This window comes from Cervus canadensis, chromosome 27 (assembly GCF_019320065.1).
Source record: "Cervus canadensis isolate Bull #8, Minnesota chromosome 27, ASM1932006v1, whole genome shotgun sequence".
Taxonomy (NCBI): domain Eukaryota; kingdom Metazoa; phylum Chordata; class Mammalia; order Artiodactyla; family Cervidae; genus Cervus; species Cervus canadensis.
In genome coordinates, this window is record NC_057412.1 from 47,373,776 (window position 1) to 47,396,125 (window position 22,350).

Below are 22,350 nucleotides of genomic sequence, written 5' to 3' on the forward strand. Positions count from 1 at the left end.
CCCTGGCAAGACCTCGTAGGGTTGAGAACCTCTGAGGAGTTTTCTCATCCCAGTATCAGGTCCTGAATGTGGTGGGATCAGAAACCTGATTTTGTCAAAGTACCCAGACTTGATCAATTCAACTAATCCTATTTAATAAATTATCAAGGGATTGATCTATAAACCCAGGTGCAGATTTATTTCTTTATAATAGTAGTAAGAACTTGGGCTATGAAGTCAGCAGAAGTGGTTTCTGATCCAGGCTCACCACTAGTAACTCTAAGGGCAAACTGCCCTCTAAATTTCTCTGAGACTCAGTATTTGCATCTGTAAAATGCAACTGTCATGAGGATTAGAAGAAACGTATAAAGCACCTAACTCAATGCCCAGTTGGCAGTGAATGCTGGCTGTTATGATGAGCATAACTGTGGAGACGACAACAAAAGAGGAGGAGGAAGAGGAAGACGAGGGAGCGGAGGAGACTAGGCTGCAGGAACCATAAGCATTAGACATACTAGTCAATCAGAGACAGTCTGCAGAGAATTAGGAGGCATTTGCTTAGGGGAGGATCAGAGTAAAGTGCATTGGGTAGAACATTATAAAAGCTTGGGCCTTCAAGCCATGAGGATGTAGTACATCCACCTCTAACCTAGGGATATGGCTATTTGGCAGACAGGATAAGTTGTTTCTATTCCAGTACCTAGAACAGTGCCTAGCAGATGGTACGTAATAAAGAGTTAATGGATAAACAGGTCGAGTACCCCAACCCAGAGGACAGTGATAATTTCTTGGTCTTCGGTTCACCTATTTCTGGACTCAATACAGGCATTACTCTCTCCCATGTCTCTTCAGTTCCCACACTATATGACCACAGAATTTCTTCAGTAATATAATCAAATGTTTCACAGATTTTCCCATTACATCAATCACATTTAGACATTGTCTAATTAAACTCAAATCACTTTGTCATTCACTGTAATCATATTTCAAAATTCTGTGAGTTCTTCATTATACCCGAACAAGCATTTAAGGTAGAGACTAGCTAAACACTCCTCAAAGTCGTGTCTTCCTTTTCCTGGGCACACAGCCAGATTGTTTCTCATGCCCATGACTGAGTTTTGACCACTGGTAAGCGTGCACAAGTGATGTACATTTCTTCCTTTCCTGGTCCATAAAATCTTCCTATTTAAAATTCAGCCCCCTTGTCCCTGGCCTGGGTAGAGTGGCACCTGGTTGGCTGGTGGTGCCTGTCTCATATCAGGGGACAAAACAACTCCTTGTTTATCCCAGCTTGGCTTTTGCTCTGTGCCCATGCCTGGCTCATGCCCTGGACACGTGGGAAAAAAAAAAATTCAGCTCCCTATCTCCCTCTGTCCAAATGAATGTAGAGAATCCTGTGGCCCCAGGAGATGGTAGAATCAATGAAAAGAAAAGCCTGGGTCTCTAAATAATCACATGGGCCAAAGTCTGCCTCTCTCCTCACCATCACATGCACACATATCAACCTCCATTGGATTGTGATGTGAATGAGAAACAGATCTTTATTGTATCAAGTTATTGGGACTTGGGGGTTATGCTTATAGCAGTTACCATGTTCTGACTAACTTAGAACCGTAATCATGTCACTTTATTGATTTTTATTTTAAATACACATATATATTTCTTGAGAATATTAAAAAGTATATCTTGAGAACTTGGAACGATTCATTTTTTTCTCCTGTGTTTCATATTTACATGGTTACCCAAGCATGTCCTCTTTCTTCTGTCCTCTTAGTCACCCATATCACACCAAATCAATCAATCAGCAATCAATTCTGCTGCTAAATATTCATTACTCTTCATCCCCCCTATCTGTACCTGTTTATTAGACCCCTGAGTTTCCCACCTGGATCACTGAAATAACCTCCTATAGTTTCTACTTGTCTTCAGTCTTTTATTTCTTCATCAGCCAGACTTTGCCAGACTGGTCTTTCTGACATAAAAATCTGATTTCATCATTTCTTTGCTTAAAATTCAGTAACTCCCCATCACCTCCCAATTGATATCCAAAGAAACTAACCTTCTTTTAGAGCCTTTTTGCTTACATCTTCCTTATCACACACCCTAAGCTATTAAAGCTCAATGATTTCCAAGTGTGAGCTTAAAATACCTAGTTTACAGGCCATTACTGAAAAGAGTTTTGGAATTTAGAAATAGTTCAGGCATCATCTGCTGACTAAACAAATGATATAGCTTAAACACATATGCATTACCACTGAATTAACATGAATGCAGTATATGTGAGCTACTTTTATCACCATCCTTTTCCAAACACATTTATTTGCTATTATGATTAATAAAATTCCCTTTGAATGAAACTATTTGTAATATATTTCTCAGTTATAGGATATTAAATAAAACTACTGTCATGTGCATTGGAGGCCTAATATTTTCGTGTTAAAAAGGGATCCTCTCGACTATTTGGAAATTACTGCTGTAGCCAACCCAAACTATCTGCAATTCTTTGAATGGGCAGTGACATTGATTCTGTACATGTGGTGGATTCTGTGGTTTGGCTTGATCAACCTCCATCCCACCTTACTGAGACGTATGTAAGCGTGCCTTTCTCTGCTGCAGAGACTAGAAAGCTAATGGCTTTCTTTCTTAAAATTTTTTGCAGCAAGAGCTCTGAATGCACAAAATAGATGTGCCCCTGTGAGATTTAGAAATTTAAAACGGAGCTGAGGCCACGCTCCTGCTCTCCTGCACAGGTCTTTCTATTGGCAAGCAATTTTGCAGAGATCCTTTGCGCTAACAGTCCAGTGGCGGCAGCATCAGGACTGCCTTCCTGATCCTTATCAGAGGATGACAATGTGTTCTTGGTCTGAAGCAGTCCAGTGATGGCCTCAATGGGACAGTACTATAGTCTTTTGGGAATCACTCTTGGTAGGCCAGCCTACAGCCTATTCTGGTCCTTCCATGATTTTGTCCTAATCCTCAATGAATCTTTACTTTCTTAAAATGACCATATTGCTTTCTGTTTCCTGTACTGAACCCTGATGAACACAAGTCTTGGAAAATATTGCCCTAACATGGAATCATGTCCCCTCTCAACCTCTCATACCCGTGCTCTCAGTTCAAGAGTGTTCTTGTCTAGGAAGCATTTACCAACCCCTGTAGCTGAGTCAAACACCTTCTTTTCTGTCCCAGTCATAATCCTAGGATGGCTTCTCACTATTGTATAACAATGGTCTATATTTGTCCACTGTTGTTACTGCTTAGTTGCTGAGTTGTGTCTGACTCTTTTGGGACCCCATGGACTATAGTCCACCAGTCTCCTCCTGTCCATGGGATTTCCCAGGCAAGAACACTGGACTGGGTTGCCATTTCCTTCTCCAGGGGATCTTCCTGACCCAGGGATCGAACTCATGTCTCCTGTATGGGCAGGTGGATTCTTTACCACTGAGCCACTAGGGAAGCCCTCACATTGGTCCATTACTTTTCTAAAGAAGTTAACTAATAAAGCCTCTTTGTGTTACTCATTTGTTCCCAGGCTAGTGCACTATAAGGACTCATGAAGTGAATGAATGAAGAAATAGGAATGTCCATGAATAACAACTAACAACCCATGAAGAAGGAAACACAGTAGTATGTGAAAGGACGTGTAGTTTTTCTTGCAAAATGGTACCATGTGCAAGTATATTTAAAATAAGGATGGCCTGAAATGTCATAAATCTATATATATTCTCCTTAGACCCTTAACAAAGACAACCATATGGGCTAGACCAAAGATTGGCAATTTTTCTCTGTAAAGCTCCAGACAGTAAATATTTCAGGCTTTGTGGGCTATATGATCTTTGTCGCAACTACTCAACACAGCCATTTTCAAGAGAAAGCGGCCATGTTGTGAATTTGAAAACTGACTCCAGACATAGGAAGCATAGAGACTGAAGACAGACACTGGCCACTCCAGACGGGTAGGTGACGGGTTTAATGAGCCACGGTGAGGTGTGGTGAGGAAAGTCACGTGAGGTGAGGGGAGGAAAGTCACGTGAGGTGTGGTGAGGAAAGTCACGTGAGGTGTGGTGAGGAAAGTCACGTGAGGTGAGGTGAGGTGAGGTGAGGTGAGGTGAGGCGGGGGCCGTAGGTCTCCACACCCCCCGCCAGAATCTTAAAATTTTATACAGAGACCTTACCTGGGTTCAGTCAGTCATATATTCGGTCCTTAGGGTCTCAACATCTTAGTCTCCCAAGGCTTCGACCTTAGAACAGCTCTCACTGAGGGAACGGTGGGCGGAAGGACATTCCGAGACAGGGGAGCGTGTGTGGCACCTCCAAATGTGCCGGACCCACGTGCAGGTCAACCCGTGGTCACGCCATTTCTGTGACCTTCTCCAGCATACGCACGTGTGCACACACTCACATAAAACAGGTTATTTATAAGTAATGGGAATGATTGCATGTGGTCCTGTAAATCTTTATCTAGGAACACTAATATGTGAATTTCATATAATTTTCATGTCAAAAAACATTCTTCTGGGATTTTTTTCAAGCATTACAAAAATGTAAAAGCTATATAAAAATAGGTTGGGGTGGGAGCGAGTAATAAGGGTGAGCATATTTGGCCTTCAGGCAGTGGTTTGCACGTCACTGGTTTAGGAGATTATGGAAAGATCTTGGTTTATAAGTTTGGAGAGACTTTTATTATTGTTGTTGTTTTTTGGTAGATCTTTGTATGTCTTTCCATTTCTTCTCATGTAAAATGAAGATTATATTATGTAATAACATATTACTAATATAATTAATTCTGATATTATAATAGAACTGGACATGGAACAACAGACTGGTTCCAAATAGGAAAAGGAGTACGTCAAGGCTGTATATTGTCACCCTGCTTATTTAACTTATATGCAGAGTACATCATGAGAAACGCTGGGCTGGAGGAAGCACAAACTGGAATCAAGATTTCCCAGAGAAATATCAATAACCTCAGATATGCAGATGACACTACCCTTATGGCAGAAAGTGAGGAAGAACTAAAGAGCCTCTTGATGAAAGTGAAAGAAGAGAGTGAAAAAGTTGGCTTAAAGCTCAACATTCAGAAAACTAAGATCATGGCATCTGTCCCATCACTTCATGGCAAATAGATGGGGAAACAATGAAAACAGTGGCTGACTTTATTTTTGGGGGGCTCCAAGATCACTGCAGATGGTGACTGCAGCAATTAAATTAAAAGACGCTTACTCCTTGGAAGGAAAGTTATGACCAACCTAGACAACCTATTAAAAAGCAGAGACATTACTTTGTCAACAAAGGTCCGTCTCGTCAAGGCTATGGTTTTTGCAGTAGTCATGTATAGATGTGACAGTTGGACTATAAAGAAAGCTGAATGCCGAAGAATTGATGCTTTTGAACTGTGGTGTTGGAGAAGACTCTTGAGAGTCCCTTGGACTGCAAGGAGATCCAACCAGTCCATCCTAAAGCAGATCAGTCCTGGGTGTTCATTGGAAGGACTGATGTTGAAGCTGAAGCTCCAATTTCTTTGGCCACCTGATGTGAACAGCTGACTCATTTGAAAATACCCTGATGCTGGGAAAGATTGAAGGTGGGAGGAGAAGGGGACGACAGAGGATGAGATGGTTGGATGGCATCACCGACTCAATGGACATGGGTTTGGGCAGACTCTGATAGTTGGTGATAGTCAGGGAGGCCTGGCGTGCTGCGGTTCATGGGATTGCAAAGAGTCAGACACGACTAAGTGACTGAAGTGAACTGAAAATGTTTTGAGGCCTTGAGGACAGGGCTTGTCACTTGTAGGTCTCTTGAAGTTCCTAAGTACTGGATTAATTTAAGTGTTTGACAGATAACATATAATAGTAAGGCCTTGAAGTTCTAGGTGTTTGGCAAAACTGTCAGTGAGCAGTATGTGTTTGGCAAAACTATCAGTGAGCAGGTATGAATATTCTCCCCTTCATTTATTGCAAGAAAGGGAAGGAGGCAAAAATAATATGTAGAAGATTACCACCCCACTTTTGTTCCCATCCAAAAATGGACAAATCACCTTAATTGCAGTTTTCAATAAAGCAGATGTCAAGAGATTATAAGCCCACACATTATACCTGTTTTAGTTTCTAGGAGAAATTTTTTCTTGGAGTTTTTGAAAGACTCGAATTAGAGAGGTGGAAGGGACACCTCCCTCTACTCCCAGTTCACAGGTGAGAGTGTCTTGGACGTAGACTGTTAAAGGGTAGTTAGTGGCAGGACACCCAAGTGCTCTTTTTACTTTATCAGGCTTTAAAAAAAAATTATGCTGCTTTCTTTTAATAAAAATTGTCTAAGGTTAGGTCTAATCATGGGTTTACAACTAAATCATGTGTTTCCCTGAGTTGCAAAGGATTTCTGTTATATAAAACACAGAGATATAGTATACAAAACCCAATTTCTTATTTTTTAATGATGACATTAACCATCACCCAAGACCGCAAATCAAGGATTGTGAGAGATGAAGATTCTATGACCTTAGAGACTGAGTCCAAAAGAGATAAGCAGAAAAACCGTTCTTGCCACCTAATGGGCAAGCATCACTAATATCTGAGAAATTAAGGAATAACACCCTACTTCTTTTAGGCACTCCAGCCTTTCATTTTTGCCTAAAACTGCCCAAGTATAGTGAGCTCTGCACAACTTCACAAAAACAGGGAGTTCCCAACCGCTCTGTGTTTGAACAGCTCAGAGAGACCTGTCTTGATCATCTTTTAAAACTGGAACAACTCTATCTCTACCTCCAATCTCCATTCCTTGGTTCTTTTTCCATAACACTCACCCCACTTGGCATACAACATGATTAACTCATTTACTAGGTTTATTGGCTATTACATTTGTCTCCTCAACTAGAATGTAAGCTCCCTGATGGAAAGGATTTCTGTTTAGTTCTCTGATTGTTTACCTCAAATGGTGCCTTGCACATAACAGGCCCTCAGGAAATATTTGTTGAATTACTAAACAAAATTGAGAAAATGAAGACTAGGGAATCAAGGCACATCTTGATATATCACATGGTTCCACTTGAAAAAGATTTGGACAAGATGTAAAGAAATGATGGGGACAGCAGAATCATAAGAGAGCGAACGAAAAGAACCCTCATTGAGTGTTATGACATGCAGGGACAATAAGGAATGCCCATTCCCTTATTATCACAGCTACTGCTATCCTCATCCTTGCAGTTGATGAGATGAGGCCGGATGACTTGTTCAGGTTCACACGGCTGGTGAAGGATGGAGCCAGGCCTCAATGCTCTCACCTGACTGCAAAGCCCAGGGGTCAGCATTGCTTTGTAACAGACTATGTAATGCCACCCCTATGAACCACAGTGCTGCGGGAGCCAGCTCAGCACGTGGACCCGATTTTATTAAAGTGGCTAAATAGACAAGTTTCTGGTGTAAGATACTAGCAGATTCATGCTGAAGACGTTTTGCTTTTCAAATTTACCACATAAAGGATGTCTATTTCCAGTAAGGACTTCCCCCATGGCACAGTGGTAAAGAATCCACTTGCAATGCAAGGAGGATCCAGGAGACGCAGTTTCGATCCCTGGGTCGGGAAGATCCCCTGGAGAAAGAAATGGCAACCCACTCCAGTATTCTTGCCTGGAAAACCCCATGGACAGAGGAGCCTGGTGGGCTATAGTCTATAGGGTTGCAGAGAGTCAGACATGACTGAGCGACTGAACACACACACACACATTTCCAGTAAAGCCAGAAGCATCTCCTGGCGGTCCAGTGGTTAAGACTCTGCGCTGCCAATGCAGGAGGCATAGGTTCAGTCCCTGGTCAGGGAGCTAAGATTCCACATGCCAAATGGCATGCCCCTCTCTCCAAAAGTAAATTGAAATTGTTTCATCTATGAATTAATCCCCTAAACCAGGGAACTCAAATATTAAAACTTGTCATGTTGCCTGGGCAGTAGACAATGGCTTAGTGAGTTAACTACTCGCAGATTCAACAAATTGGGGCAGCCAGCATCAGACCCACCTCTGGGGCTTACCTGCCTCTTTACCTGCAGTCACTTAGGCAATATTGCAGTCACTTAGGCAATAAACCCTTAGGAAGAAAGATTTCTTCCTCGACTTCACAGGCATCTTTCCTTTTCTATTCCTCACCCCAGAACTTGAGTTGACACTTTTGTACATATATATTTTTTCAGTTTACAGATTGGAACATAGAAATATAAATTTTACTGACTTCATGGCTAACAAATTCCTAGAAGCAGAATGAGACAGTAATCACAGGTATCTGGCTGATGTGATCAACATGGGTCTGGAGTAGTGATCAAAACAGAAGTGTTAGGGCTATATAGGTTGGGGATGTCATGGGGATATATGCCAGGGATACATGAGATTTTAAGGACAGAGGGAAGTGGGGGAGAGAAAGGTCAGCTTTAACCAGTTCGACTATGAAGAGGCTTGCGTAAGCCAGGAGATCTCTATGGATCCTAATCACACACTTATTTCACATTTGCTCCATCCTCAGCTTTTCTCTTCAGTAACAGGGATAAAGTAAAAGTTTAGCTGTAACACAACAAGCAGAGGAAGACAATTGTTTCTGAAGACTAGAAGAGACAGTAAATCATTTTAAATCAAGTGATTTGGAAATGTTGTTAAGGCATAAAGAACAAATAGTTTTGTGTCCTGTGAGGGTTTTAGGGTGTGTCCCATAAATGTTTCATACAAGGTACTATTTAAATAATAGGCACATCCTGATAGAGAAGACTGTTGAGAGTCCCTTGGACTGCAAGGAGATCCAACCAGTCCATCCTAAAGGAGATCAGTCCTGGGTGTTCATTGGAAGGACTGATGCTGAAGCTGAAACTCCAATACTTTGGCCAACTCATGCAAAGAGTTGACTCACTGGAAAAGACCCTGATGCTGGGAGGGATTGTGGGCAGGAGGAGAAGGGGACAACAGAGGATGAGATGGCTGGATGGCATCACCAACTCGATGGGCATGAGTTTGAGTAAACTCCGGGAGTTGGTGATGGACAGGGAGGCCTGGTGTGCTGCGATTCATGGGGTTGCAGAGTCGGACACGACTGAGCAACTGAACTGAACTGAACTGAACTGATGGAGCCTGTGGAGCAGAGCTGATTTGTGAAGCACCATCATTTATGTGGTCATGTCATTCTTCAGCTTAGATGCTGATAAAAATAAGCTGGGTTGGGATATTTATTTAAAATTTGGAGGCTTCCTCACATGTCAGGGCCAGGAATCTGAATTTGTGACAAGCTACTTGGGTGATTCTGATGAACCACACTTTGAAAGATGCTATCATAAGACTGCAGAGCGCTAAGGATGCAAGGGTGCTGCTGCTGCTGCTAAGTCACCTCAGTCGTGTCCGACTCTGTGCGACCCCACAGACGGCAGCCCACCAGGCTCCCCTGTCCCTGGGATTCTCCAGGCAAGAACACTGGAGTGGGTTGCCATTTCCTTCTCCAACGCATGAAAGGAAAAGTGAAAGTGAAATCGCTCAGTCGTGTCCGACTCTTAGCGACCCCATGGACTGCAGCCCACCAGGCTCCTCCGTCCATGGGATTTTCCAGGCAAGAGGACTGGAGTGGGTCGCCATTGCCTTCTCCTAAGGATGCAAGGGTGACTCGGAGCTAAAAATGAGTTCTTGTTCGACTACAGACAGATTAAGAAAGCTAAATGAGTCAAGTCAGAAGAGCATAAATATTTTGAAATTTTCCAAGGTTATCTAAGTAACTGTGAACATCACTAGCTTTTGTAAAGAAAAGAGGGAAATATTTAGTCCATTTTATCCATTGTAATTACTGTGCTACTGTATTAAATTTTAGCAATCTTCCAAGAATGGTCCTCTCAAATTTCTCAAGCATTTTAACTATCATCCTCGGAATATAAAATTTCTATTTATCTTCCAGGGCTCTATATCACTGGACACAAAACATTATATGACAAGCCACACTTAAAATAAGAGCCATTATTTATTGTCAGAGACTGTTTTAATATGCAACATCTTGTTTGATTCTCACAATAAGCCTAACAGGTAGGAACCATTATAAACCTCATCTTACAGTTTATGAAATGGAGGACTAAGGCTTAGTAGGTTTAAAAAGTTTGCCCAATGGATGGAAACAAAATTTTTGGTGGTAAGTGTGCTGTAGTATATACACAAGTATAAATATAATGTTGTACACATAAAATTTATGTAATGTTACAAGCCAAAGTTTCCTTAAAAAAGAAAAGAAATTTTTTTTTAAGTTTATCCAAAGTCACATAACTAGTAAACAGCAGAACCAATGTTTGAATTCAGATCTTTCTGACTCCAGAAGCACCAGCTCTTAAGCTCTAAGCAACTCTGTCTCCACTGGAAATCTTTGTCCATGAATATGCACAGATAAAGCAAATATCAATACAAATTGCATAGCTTACCAAAGATACACCATCCCTGTAGAGTTACAGGTCTATTTCATAAGAAATGACATAAAATCAAGCTTTAATAACACTTCTCCAAAATATAGACTCAAAATAAAATCTACATCAATATCCAGTGACTGCCATTCTTACCAGACATGCTTTAATTATGGAAATGGTCATTCTTGTGGCCAGCATGTAAACTTTTTTGTTCAGTATAGCTGCCACCTGAAACCTCCATTGTGTCATATTTTCTGAAATATCTTCTTATAACCACTAATACTTCAACTTCTTTTTTTCTGAATACTAGTAGTACATTTAGCCTCTTACTAAAATTTCTGAAGCAAACAAAATAATCTCTCCCTACCACTCACGACTACACACAAACTCTAGAGTTTTAAAAGAATAATAGTGACCACAAAAATCATAAAAGGACATGTCCCAAAGTGGTATTGTCTTCTACATAGAACACAAAGCCAATCTAAGAATCTAAAGACCCCATAATCCAGCCTTTTTCCTTGGCTAAGGAAAGCCTCTTTACCCTTGAAAACAGTGAAACCTTCAGCACCTTCAGATCCTGCATTGCTCCTCTACTTTTAGATTCCTCCATCACTGGAAACTGGCTTGCTCTGCCTCCATCCCTAATTCCAAGGAACATTCTGTATTATGTTATGTATCACATCCATCTCTGCTGCTGGACCACAAGCTCCGTTGGGGTGTGTGTGTGTGCTGTTTCTCAGTTGGGCCCAACTCTTAGAAACATGATGGGTTCCTTAGTCCATGGAATTTTCCAGGCAAGTATACAGAGCAAGTTGCCATTGTCTTCTCCAGGGGATCTTCCCAACCCAGGGACCAAACCCATGTCTCCTGTGTCTCCTGAATTCCCAGGCAAAATCTTTACCCCTGCGCCACCTTTAGTGCATTTTAATGGGAAGCCCCCATTAGCATGGACCACATCTATTGGGTATCTCTTACAATAACCACAGTACCTGGCACAGAGAAAGCACTTAATAAATGCTGTTGAATGAATTAATGAATGCGTGACCCATGATACTTAGTGGCTCCCAGAGCTTGGTTCTTTCTTCCCGCCTCACTAGGAGAATAGTGTGAACTTTAGGATGCCTCATTTCTTCTTTACTTCACTTGCGATTGAAAAGCCACTGGTCTTGCAGATGACCACCAAGAATCTGGACCAGCTCCTCTCTACTTGTCACTTTGTGATACCTGTTAAATTGCTGGCTCTTCCTCTTTTGGAGTGCTAGAGACAACTCCAGTCGGTGAAGGCAGATACAGCCTTTAAGTTGGGAAGGGAAGGCTGGACAGAGCGATGGGGGGATGAAAAAGCTAGCGCTTTCTGCTGCCCGCTTTTCTCTTGTGACCAGAACAAGTAAGACTGGGGAGGAGAAATAGGATTCTACTGAGCAATTATGGTGTAGCAGGAAGATACACATCATCAAAAGCATTTAGCAAAGGAGGCCTTGCCTTGTTACAGCCACTGACTTTGTTACCTCTGGAGCAGCTGGGGACTTAGAGGGCAGAGAGACCCTTAGCCCTCAGTCTGATGTTGGGGAACCAGATGTTGCTGAAATCTACTTAAGGAAAGGTTTCTTTTATGTTTATTTCTTCCCCCTCTCGAACTCCTACTCAGATCACATCTAAATGCAAAGTCAGAGCCAAGGCTGGGTGACTTTTGAAGTCATCCCAGCATAACTTCTCTTTGAATATATTTTTCTTCCTTCCCTTCCTATTTTGTTCCATCTTTCTTTTCTTAACTACGTCTCTCCTTCTACACTGTGACAGGCAAAGTTGCTCATTTCATTCCTCCTTCTCTCAAATAGCACTGGCCAAAGGTCAGTACTTTAACAGACTTGAAACAGTCAATCTGATATTTGGAAAGAGCACTTTAGCAAATCAACAGGTTAGAAAGTTTTGTTTTTGAATGAAGAAGATGGTATTGTAAGAGAAGGTGTCAAACGATGGAAAAGGAAAACATCCCTTTCCAAATAGCTAAATCTTCCTAAAACCTAGAGTTGACTCCTCCACTGTAAAGACTTCAGCTGGATTTCAGGGAACATATTTAATGTACTTTTCTGAGCATTGTCGCATTGTTCTTTAAAAACCATTCTTTCTGGTCAGCCATCCTCAGTAGATTTGTTTTTTTTGTCAATAACTCCATATGGTGAGGGTGAGACCAAAAATAAATTCACGTAAAAACCGTCATTGAATGCAAGCTCCCCCTCCTCCTTAGTTTTATCTCCATTACTTCAAAACGTCATTGCTTTAGTTAGCTCCTCAACTGTGTGCCTCTCTTGTCTGTCCCATCCCACTTCAAGGAAAAGCAACCTTTCTCACAAGCTGTACTTCCCACGTTGTAACTGTAACTTCAGAAAATGTCCTTGGCCTATTGCCTGTCTCTGAGCCATGATAATCTCACTTCGTTTGGGGTTTAGCGTTGTTGTTCTGTCCTGTTGTTTGTTCTTTGCCATAACTTTACGTGTGTAGCGATTCTAATAAATCTTCCCTTTCGTTAGCTGGGCTTCCCTGGTGTCTCAGATGGTAAAGCATCTGCCTGCAATGAAGGGGACCTGGGTTTGATCCCTGGGTCAGGAAGATCCCCTGTAGAAGGGAGTGGCAACCCACTGCAGCATTCTTGCCTGGAGAATTCCATGGATAGAGGAGCCTGGTGGGGCACACAGTTCATGGGATTGCGAAGTGTTGGACATGACCGATCAACTAAGACTTTCTTTAGCTAGTGTGAGTAGATTGCTGTAGAATCTAGGAAGTAAAAAATAAGTTTAACAAAATTTAAGAGATCACCTAGGCACTCTAAATGTGTTCAGATTTCCAAGCTCTATTGATTAATACTTGAGAGTCTTGAGAAAATGTGCAGCTAAGTTTGCACTGTTGTAGGACTAACAGAAATCTTTCTGGAATAAGTCAAGGGATAAAGCAAATAAATAAACAACATCAAGAGAAATACTTTATTTCTTTTTTTTTTTTTTTACTTTATTTCTAAATATATGTGGGTATAAAATCAGGCCATAAAAACTCTATAGTTAAATTTCTTGGGATTAGCGTGGAAATAGGTGGATTCTGCAAATTACAGGGTAGTAAATGAGACATTGAGCCTACATAATATTCTAGAAAGTGCTATGTAGTAGAATGCCCCTGACATCCTCCCATCCCTGTATCACTTTAGAGAATGATTTCTGCCTACAAACACCGAAAGAACAGCCCTCCGTTACAGGCAAGTCCTTGTCCCTCATCTGCTGGAATGAACAGCAATGGAGGCCACGTGCTTCTGTTTCCACACCTGATAATACTTATTGCCCTTGAGTTCTGTGATGGACCCCAATATTTGTACAATTAAGTTCCCTTTCTTTAAAGCTTATCTCAGTGGCTTTTTGGCCCTTGGAACAAAATGAAATCTAAGATAGGCAAAAAAGAAGGAAAGATCTGTGTATACTCAAAAAAAAAGGACCAAGTAATCACTAGAAGCCAGCATGGAGTCCCTAGGACTAGCCTAAGCCTATTTTTTCTTTTGTAACAAGGTTAATAAACTGATCGCTCAGTTGCACTGTGGCAGTTGGAGATGTTATAAATCTCTTGTTTTCATCTGACTAGTATCTGTTTGCATTCTTTTCTCCGTAGTACTCCAGTTTTACTTTGGAGAAGGCTAATAGCCTTTTTTGTATGAGTCTTTTTTTTTAATCATGTTTTTTTCTTTTCAAAATATATTTGATACAAAATAAAGAATAATGTAACATCTATGTAAGTTATAAAATGAGCACCCCTGAGTCCACCAAGAAGCAGAATGTTACCAACACATTTGTTGTTGTTCAGTCACTCAGTTTTGTCTGACTCTTTGCGACCCCATGGACTGCAGCACGCTAGGCCAGGCTTCCCTGTCCTTCACTACCTCCCAGAGTTTGCTCCAACTCATGTCCACTGAGTAGGTGATGCCATTGAACACACTGCATCAGTCTAAATAATTCTGTTCTAACTCAGCCCCCTGCTGTGTCCACCACTGCCCCCTCCTCCAAGGAACCATGCAATCTTGATGAGAGGGTTAAGCAAAGCATCCACTTCTACTTTGAACAAAGAGTAAGCATAAAATTTGGGTATAGACAAGTGGATCCTTCCATTTCACTCTTTTCCGTGGCATAAAGAAAAGAGGATGGAAAAAAGTTTGAGCAAATTTATCATAATGACGATATTCTCACCAAAAGTGATCTCAGTCCCTAGAGTTGACAGTGCCCTTGGCTTCTGAGATCTGGTTCTGCAGCTTTTTTTTTTTTTTTTTTAACTTTTACAGTACAGTTAAAAATAAAACTTTACCATTTATTGAATAGTTATATGAAAGCACTGTTTTAAGTATTTTACATGCATTATTTCTAAGAGCCTTCTCATAGCATTCCATAATTTTCTCTTTTTGTTTTGATTAACCAGAATTAGGAAATGGCAACCCACTCCAGTATTCTTGCCTGGAGAATCCCATGGACTATAGCCTGCCAGGCTCCTCTGTCCTTGGAGTCGCAAGAATCAGACACTATTTAGCAACTAAACCACCACCACCACAGTATATTCTACCCATCAAAGAACTCCTCTCTGATAACATTAGTGAATAAAAATTTTATAAAGCCTTTTGACAAAGCCACATTAGATATTTTCATGAGTGGGATGCAAAAAATATGGATAGGATGAGAATGAAATTACAAAATAACGGTCACCTCTGGGGAGAACTAGAGAGTCACTGGACCAGGGAAGGGGGCTTAAATGTTTTATTGCTTAAAAAGAAATCTCAGGCAATATAATAATATGTTAAGTTATAATAAAGCTCCTACATGATTGCTATTTTATATTATTCTTTATAAATTTCTTTAGGTTTAAATTTTTGAAGAGGCTGAGAGGGATCTCAGTTCCCCAGCCAGGGACTGAACCTAGGCTATGGCAGTGAAAGTGCCGAATCCTCACCACTAGACCGCCAGGGAATCCACAGGTTTAAATTTTTTAAATTGAGGTGAAATTAGGTGACTCTACATCACAGGTTCAATAGCCATGGCCACGGCAGTGCTGATTAAGATCAATGTTTACCTGGAGAAGGAAATGGCAACCCACTCCAGTATTCTTGCCTGGAAAATCCCATGGACAGAGGAGCCTGGTGGGCTACAGTCCATGGGGTTGCAAAGAGTCGGACACAACTGAGTGACTTCACTTTCCTTTACCTATTGAGGGTAGGTGCTCTGGTATCTGCCTTAGAAAATACTTTTAAGTATTTTTTTAATATTAAAATAATAAAAATATTATTTTTAAAAAATAAAAATATTAAAAATTTAAAAAAGTATTAATACTTTTAAAAATGACTTGGAAACTGTAAAGAAGGCATGAGATTTGTGAAAGAACCAAGGATGGTGAGATCAACAGCAAACAGTTGAATAAAACAATCCGCATACAAAAAGATATTGGCAAAATGGAATTCTGAGCTGTATGTCATCAGCTAGAGAAAAAAAGAAAACTTTAGCATTTATTGAATAGTTATATGAAAACACGGTTTTAAGTATTTTACATACATTGTTTTTATCAAATCCGTTCAATAACTTTATGAGTAACATATTACCTTTCTGTATACACATGAAGAACTAAAGACAGGTTATAAAATTTGTCCACATGAATTAATAACTGCTGGAGCCAAGCCCCAAACTCATGTTGTTTTAACTCCAAAGCCTTGAATCTTAACCACTATACAACAACGGGGTTATAAAGGCGTATGCCTCAGTTTCCCCCATTATATAACAAAATGGAGGAGACACTGGGCTCATCAGCCCACATTTCAACAAAAGTTTGTTTTTTTTTTAATTTTTTATTAGTTGGAGGCTAATTACTTCACAACATTCCAGTGGGTTTTGTCACACATTGATATGAACCAGCCATAGAGTTACACGTATTCCCCATCCCGATCCCCCCTCCCACCTCCCTCTCCACCCGATTCCTCTGGGTCTTCCCAGTGCACCAGGCCCGAGCACTTGTCTCATGCATCCCACCTGGGCTGGTGATCTGTTTCACCGTAGATAATATACATGCTGTTCTTTCGAAACATCCCACCCTCACCTTCTCCCACAGAGTTCAAAAGTCTGTTCTGTACTTCTGTGTCTCTTTTTCTGTTTTGCATATAGGGTTATCGTTTTTTTGAGAAGAAGCACAGTAAGGGTCAGCAGAGAGATGTGACTGCCAAAGGAGAGAGTTGCCTGTTAGGCTGCAGTAATAGAAATTTTGTTTCAAAGAGAAGGGAGCCCTGGTCATGCTTCGCTCCACACTGCCTCAGCCCCCACCTGCTCTGGATGGTGAAGGAGTAAACTGACAAAAACAGGCCAGGAATCAGGAACAGGAAGAGTGATGTAAAGGACTGAGACTGCCTGCAAAAGGCAGGAAAAGGTCATGAGTGCTGTTTCACATAATTCAGATGGTCCCTGATAAAGGGGTTAGATTGTTCCATGCGGTAACAAGGGAGCTGAAAAAGGAACAGTGGATAACACTTAGGAGGAGAAAAGGTATGTTAAAGATCCGGAAGAATTCTCTAGTGCTCAAAACCAACAGAAGATGACATCGATTGTCTTGGGAAGAGAGGAGTTCCAAAGAGCTGGATGTATCATAGAACCCCTTCCCTGTTTGGGATGTTGCTGAAGCTTCTAATGAGATGGTGGCTACAAGGGCTGGCTAATGCTAATGCTAGTGCTTACTGACTTTATTATCAAAACCATTAGTGTAAAATCACTGTCCACTTAGAGACCTATTTTTATGGTATGGTCCTTAAGTGACTCCTTGGTCACTCCCCTTTCCCCTCCCTCCTACCTAGGGCAGAAAGCTTGCAGAACTAGGTGTCTAGAACCTTAGTACTACCCCAGGGCTACTACTAGCTATGTAATATTGAGAGAATCATTTAACCTTTGCCTGCTTCATTTTTTTCATCTTTAAAAGAAATTCCCTCTATTTGTCTCACCTACCTCACATGGATTTTAGTGAGTGTGACAAGCTAGTTCAAATATAAAGGTGCTTTAGAAAATTTAAATACTAGGCAGGAATAACCAGACTATCGTACATTCTGGTCACTATATACCGGGGACACCCAAAATTCTCTAGCACCCGTCTCATCCCTGTTCTCTCTGATCCTTCTTAAAATTCACAGTCCTTTTATTTGTTTGTTTTTGCTTTATTTTATTTGTTTGTTCATTTGTCTCACAAATCTTTGTTGAGTGACTGTTACATGTTAGGCCATGTACAGGGTATTGTGCTAACCACCTGGAAAACAAAATGATGAATGAGACATCATCATTTTCTTCAAGGTGTTTGTCATCAAACAAAGATCTCTATCGATATACAAATAACATAACACAAGGTAAGGTATTTGAATGCCTTAATAGTAATATAGATGAAATGATACAGAAGATCACAGGAGAGAGGGAATTTCAGGATACTTTGGGTAGCGCTGCTCTAGGAAAGCAGGGTGTTTCCCCCTCTGTTTCTTTCTCCAACTCTGCTGGGATCCAGTAGAAGCTGGTTCTCTTCAAGATTATGAGCATTTGCATCAATGCTGAGAAGTGGCCCAACTATCCAAGTTCTAGTTTTTAGTCCCTTTGCATTGGCCTTGGGGAAAGAAATGCGATTTTCTCTATTTTTCTCTTATAAGAGGAAAAAAAGTGAAGCTCAGCAAGGTCAAGAACAAGTCAAAAATTGTGATGTAAGGCAGATCCTCATGCTGCAACTATCTAGAGTTTCAGTGTACAAAACAAGGCTTGTTTCAGACTGATTTATTACAAATTTGCCTTTTTAGGTGCTTAATAATGGCTACCCAATAGGATGTTTGCTTTATCCTGGTATCAGGCTGACATCCCTTTTATGTGCGGAGATGCTAGAATTAGTAGAACGCAGGCTAAAAGGAAATTGCAAACCCTGGGCAAGCAAGTTGCAATAGGTTCTATAAACTCCGTATGATGTGAGGGTTAAGTCTTAGAAAAGTTTCTGTAAAGCAGCTGTAACTGGCTTATATGTGTGAAAGACAAATAAAAACAATATTTATTAAATATTTAGTATATTACAGGTTTAAGCATTTTATATGGATTGTTTCACTTACGGTTACTCTTATTATTCCTAATTTACAAATAAGGAAACTGAGTCTTGGAGTGACCAAGGAATTTTTCCAAGATTTTGAATAGGGATTGAATAAAGAAATAATGTAAAGTAAGGAAATGAAAGGTTGTTTATAGATGTATCACATGTACACATAAACACTTGTAAGTGTACATTTACACACACATTTAAATTTACTCTCCCCAAATTATTTTATGTGGCTTACAACAAAGGATTCATACTAAATAAAGTTAAGAAAATGGATAGTCAAGGCCATGAGAAGGATGAATATACTAACCACAAGCTCAACCTGGGATTGCTCATCAAAATGTGAAAGCAAGAAAAGGAAAAACCCTTTCTTAAAGACCCTTTTTAATGCCATTTTACTCAGGAAATCAACAGTTGTTTTTATATTTGCAATCTTACATTATAAAAATCAAATAAAGTCCCTGAAAGTTAGGATTTTCCATATTTTTAAGTTTGGGGCACTATTGACATTTAAAATTTCTTGATATTTATTTTAAAATAAGATAATTAAAATTCTACAAAGTATTTCCTAAATGGCAAAATGCTATATAACATTTCGTTTAAACCTTCTTGACAAGGCTTTACCTATCTTACAGAAGACTGGAATTCTACTCCATCACTTCTAGGAACAGGCAATTTTCCTTTTCCAAAATCTGCTGTGCTGGGTGTCTACCTAGCACATGAATCCTTCTCAATAAATGATCTGCAAGAGAATACTGAATGATGACTTCTACTGCCACATAATGCCCAATACACCACCAATACATCATATGTGTTAAAAGAGGTGCTAATATCTGAACCTAAAGGTTCTGTGGACCCATCAGTCTTTCAGTAGTCATTTCCAATAATGACTTGCAACCAGTCATTTCTATCCACTTCTTTTGCATCCGTCCTGGTCAGTTAGTACCTGGTACTGTCAGAGGTCTCCAAACTTGAATACAAAACCCCTGGGGCATGTTGCTAAGACGATATGATAGGAGTGCAGAGAGAAAATGTTAAAACTCTTGCTTATTTTTCACCGTGCCATGTGGCTTGCGAGATCTTAGTTCCCCGACCAGGGAGGGGACAGGCTGGGCAGTAAAAGCAGCGAGTCCTAAACACTGGACTGCAGGGAATTCCCTTAACTTTCATTTTTATCTTATGCTTTTTCACTTCATTTTTATGAATGTATGCTTCATAAAAATAAATAATATATCCATGCAGTGGTACATTTTAAAAATGTATACAGAAATATACATATATCGAGGGTACTCACTCATTTTACTGATAACATGTGAGCTAAAAGTTTGAAAATGTAGCTCTAAATAATTCTGCTAAGCTAATTATACTTCAACCAAAAAAAAAACCCACCAAAAAAACAACTTTGCGACCATAAAGAAATGAAGAATGTTTTCCTATACTTGGGGTTGAGGGTAGGGGTGGGGGGTGGGCTGGTCTTTCATATTTTTCATAACATAAATATACTAGCAAATAATTCACAACACTTCACTCAGCAATTAAATATAGCAACTTGTGTTTTTTTTTTTTTTTTCTCTTTAAAAAACAGGACAGTGAAATGCTGATAAAGTTTTTCTGGGTTTTCCTCTATCACTTCTATCTGCCTCTTGTCCCTGAAGTTTGTCATTTGGAAGGAAGGACTATCAAGTTATTCAAAATCTGTGTTGGGTATTAAGAGTCCTCGATTTAAGTTCCTTTGTCACTGGTATTCTGTGCTATCTTGAACAGTTCCATTTCTCTTATGATAAAAGAGATAATCATACTTAGCACCAATTTCAAAGCAGTGTGTAGTGTGGATAAACCACACTTTGTTCCTTCCATCAACTAAATGCAGAGCATCATTAATATAATCTTTAACATCATCGGTTTAAATTGCTATTTTATATACTTTCCCCTTTTAAAAATTATTTTCCTTTAAAAAATAAGCAAAACATCACATTTCCAAATACCACTGCTTGTTTTCTAAACTTTACAAATTTAAATTTTCTCTGTCTCTGTTTCTGGTTCCCATTCTTTCACACACGCGTGCATACACACTCATTCGATAACTTTACGGATGTGAGAGAAAAATCTCAAGATAACATAAGGAAATAAAGAGGGATTTGAAATAAGTTCTTTTATCCAGCTTTCCTTTAAGTTTTAAAGCTACACATCTAGGCCATAAAATCGTGGTGTTTATTTAATCTTCAAAATGTTTGTGTTTAAGAATAATTCACAGACTCTTAAATCAGAAAGAATCTTAAGGAAACATCTAGAGCCTATGATAATGTCTGGTACACAGTAAATGCTGAATAAACTATATTTAGTGAAGGAACACTGGGAGAAGATTCTTACTGTAACTTAAAAAAGAAAAAAATGAAAACAAAATCCCAAACTAAATGTGAGCATTAGAGGGGCTAAATTAATTGCTCAAGACTGTGTAGTGAGTTTAAGAGTTGGGTCTAGAATTTATTCCTCATAGTTTCTAGCTATGGTGTTTTCCCAGCAACCTGTTGACTTGCTTATATAGGACTGTCAAATATAATCGGTCAAAGACACATCATAGGAAAAAAAAAATCAGAAGGCAAAGTCCTTGGGTTCACCATCTCCGAAAGTCACCCCAAATGCTCATATATGATGTGAAATATGTAAATATCATAAATATAATATGCAAAATGTAAATCTTGCATGTATTGACTCAAAAGGTCTATTTTTAAGGAAAAGGGTCAATAGTCAACCTTCCATGACTTACTCTATTTTACAGCATTGTTTGTGTGGCACACAGGTGATCTGCAGTCCTCTGACCAGTTAAAAGCAGAGTGGCTGTTTCAGCAAAACGATTATCTTTGTTTCTGTGTATTGTTGTGTTGATTTTTCTCAATTTACCTACGAATGAAGCATTAACAACCCGAATCCATTACCGTCCTAATAAACTTATCTTGGACTATTTTGGCCTGTGTGATAGCTGACCCATTGACAAAAGAAATTCAAGCTGATAAAGGTCTTCCTGGCCACTTGTTGGCCAGGTCATGCTGTAAAATCATAGCACAATGCACGCCTCTTCCATGGGGCACCGCAAGGCAACGATTTAAAAAAAAAAAAAACCACCTCACTTCCATATCCAGTGGAGTTGTAGTTTATTACTATAACCCTCCCAAGTCAAAAGGACACCCATTTCAAGCCTCGCAACTTGGTGCAGACAGGGCTTTCCCCTCTCAAGCCACTCTGCTGGGCCTCTCTACCTGTCCGCTCCCACTGTCTACAGGTCCCGAACATTAGAAAATAGAAAATGTGATGATCTTTGTGTGTCTCTGTAAAATGTGTGTATGTGTGCGTGTGTTTGGGTGTAACGGGCCTTCTGTTTGGCCGCGCGGCCTGTCCGTCACGGAGCGGGCCAATGGCAGGCTGCCTTATATAAAATGAGTGTTTTCAGTCTCTCCGGGTTGCATGTACTGTATGTGGAGCAGTGTACAGTGAAGCGGAGGCAGAGCGGCTCCGCGAGCTCCTCTCCACTTTCCCATAGAGAACCCCTGACTGGCCGCCGAGGGCGAGCCACACACACGCCCTCGCGCCCGGCGAGCCCGCGAGGTAAGCGCCCCCCATCCCCAGCCCTTCCCGGGCGCTCGCCCCGCACTTTCTGTTTTCCTACTCACTTGCGAGCCGCTGGGCTGCAGCCCCAAGGACTCCGCGGCAGGAGCAGCGGCGGCGGCGGCAGCCGGTAGGCTGGACTTGAGGAAGACGGAGGGGACCCCGCGCGTCCGGAGCCGCCGCCAGCCGGCCCGCTCCCCGGGCACTTTCCCCCTCCGCCAAAACTTTGGGTCGGGAGAGGTCGGGGGCGAG

At 40.6% G+C, this 22,350-nt stretch overlaps 1 protein-coding gene and 1 non-coding gene across 6 annotated transcripts in view; both read left to right on the forward strand.

Annotated features, from left to right (window-relative positions):
* The first annotated feature begins 1,182 nt into the window (after nt 1-1,182).
* Nucleotides 1,183-1,318, forward strand: LOC122428992. The gene has a single exon (XR_006265869.1). It is a non-coding gene; the product is annotated as a small nucleolar RNA SNORA48 (small nucleolar RNA).
* Nucleotides 1,319-21,938: 20,620 nt separating this feature from the next.
* Nucleotides 21,939-22,350, forward strand: part of BBX (BBX high mobility group box domain containing) — a 299,562-nt gene continuing 299,150 nt past the window's right edge. For 3 of the 5 annotated variants that reach the window (XM_043448958.1, XM_043448959.1, XM_043448963.1), the window contains exon 1: nt 21,944-22,098. The gene's annotated coding sequence lies outside the window, so the exon portion shown is untranslated. Of the gene's footprint in view, nt 22,099-22,350 lie in introns of all 5 variants that reach the window. The other 2 variants (XM_043448957.1, XM_043448969.1) reach the window with 1 other exon arrangement.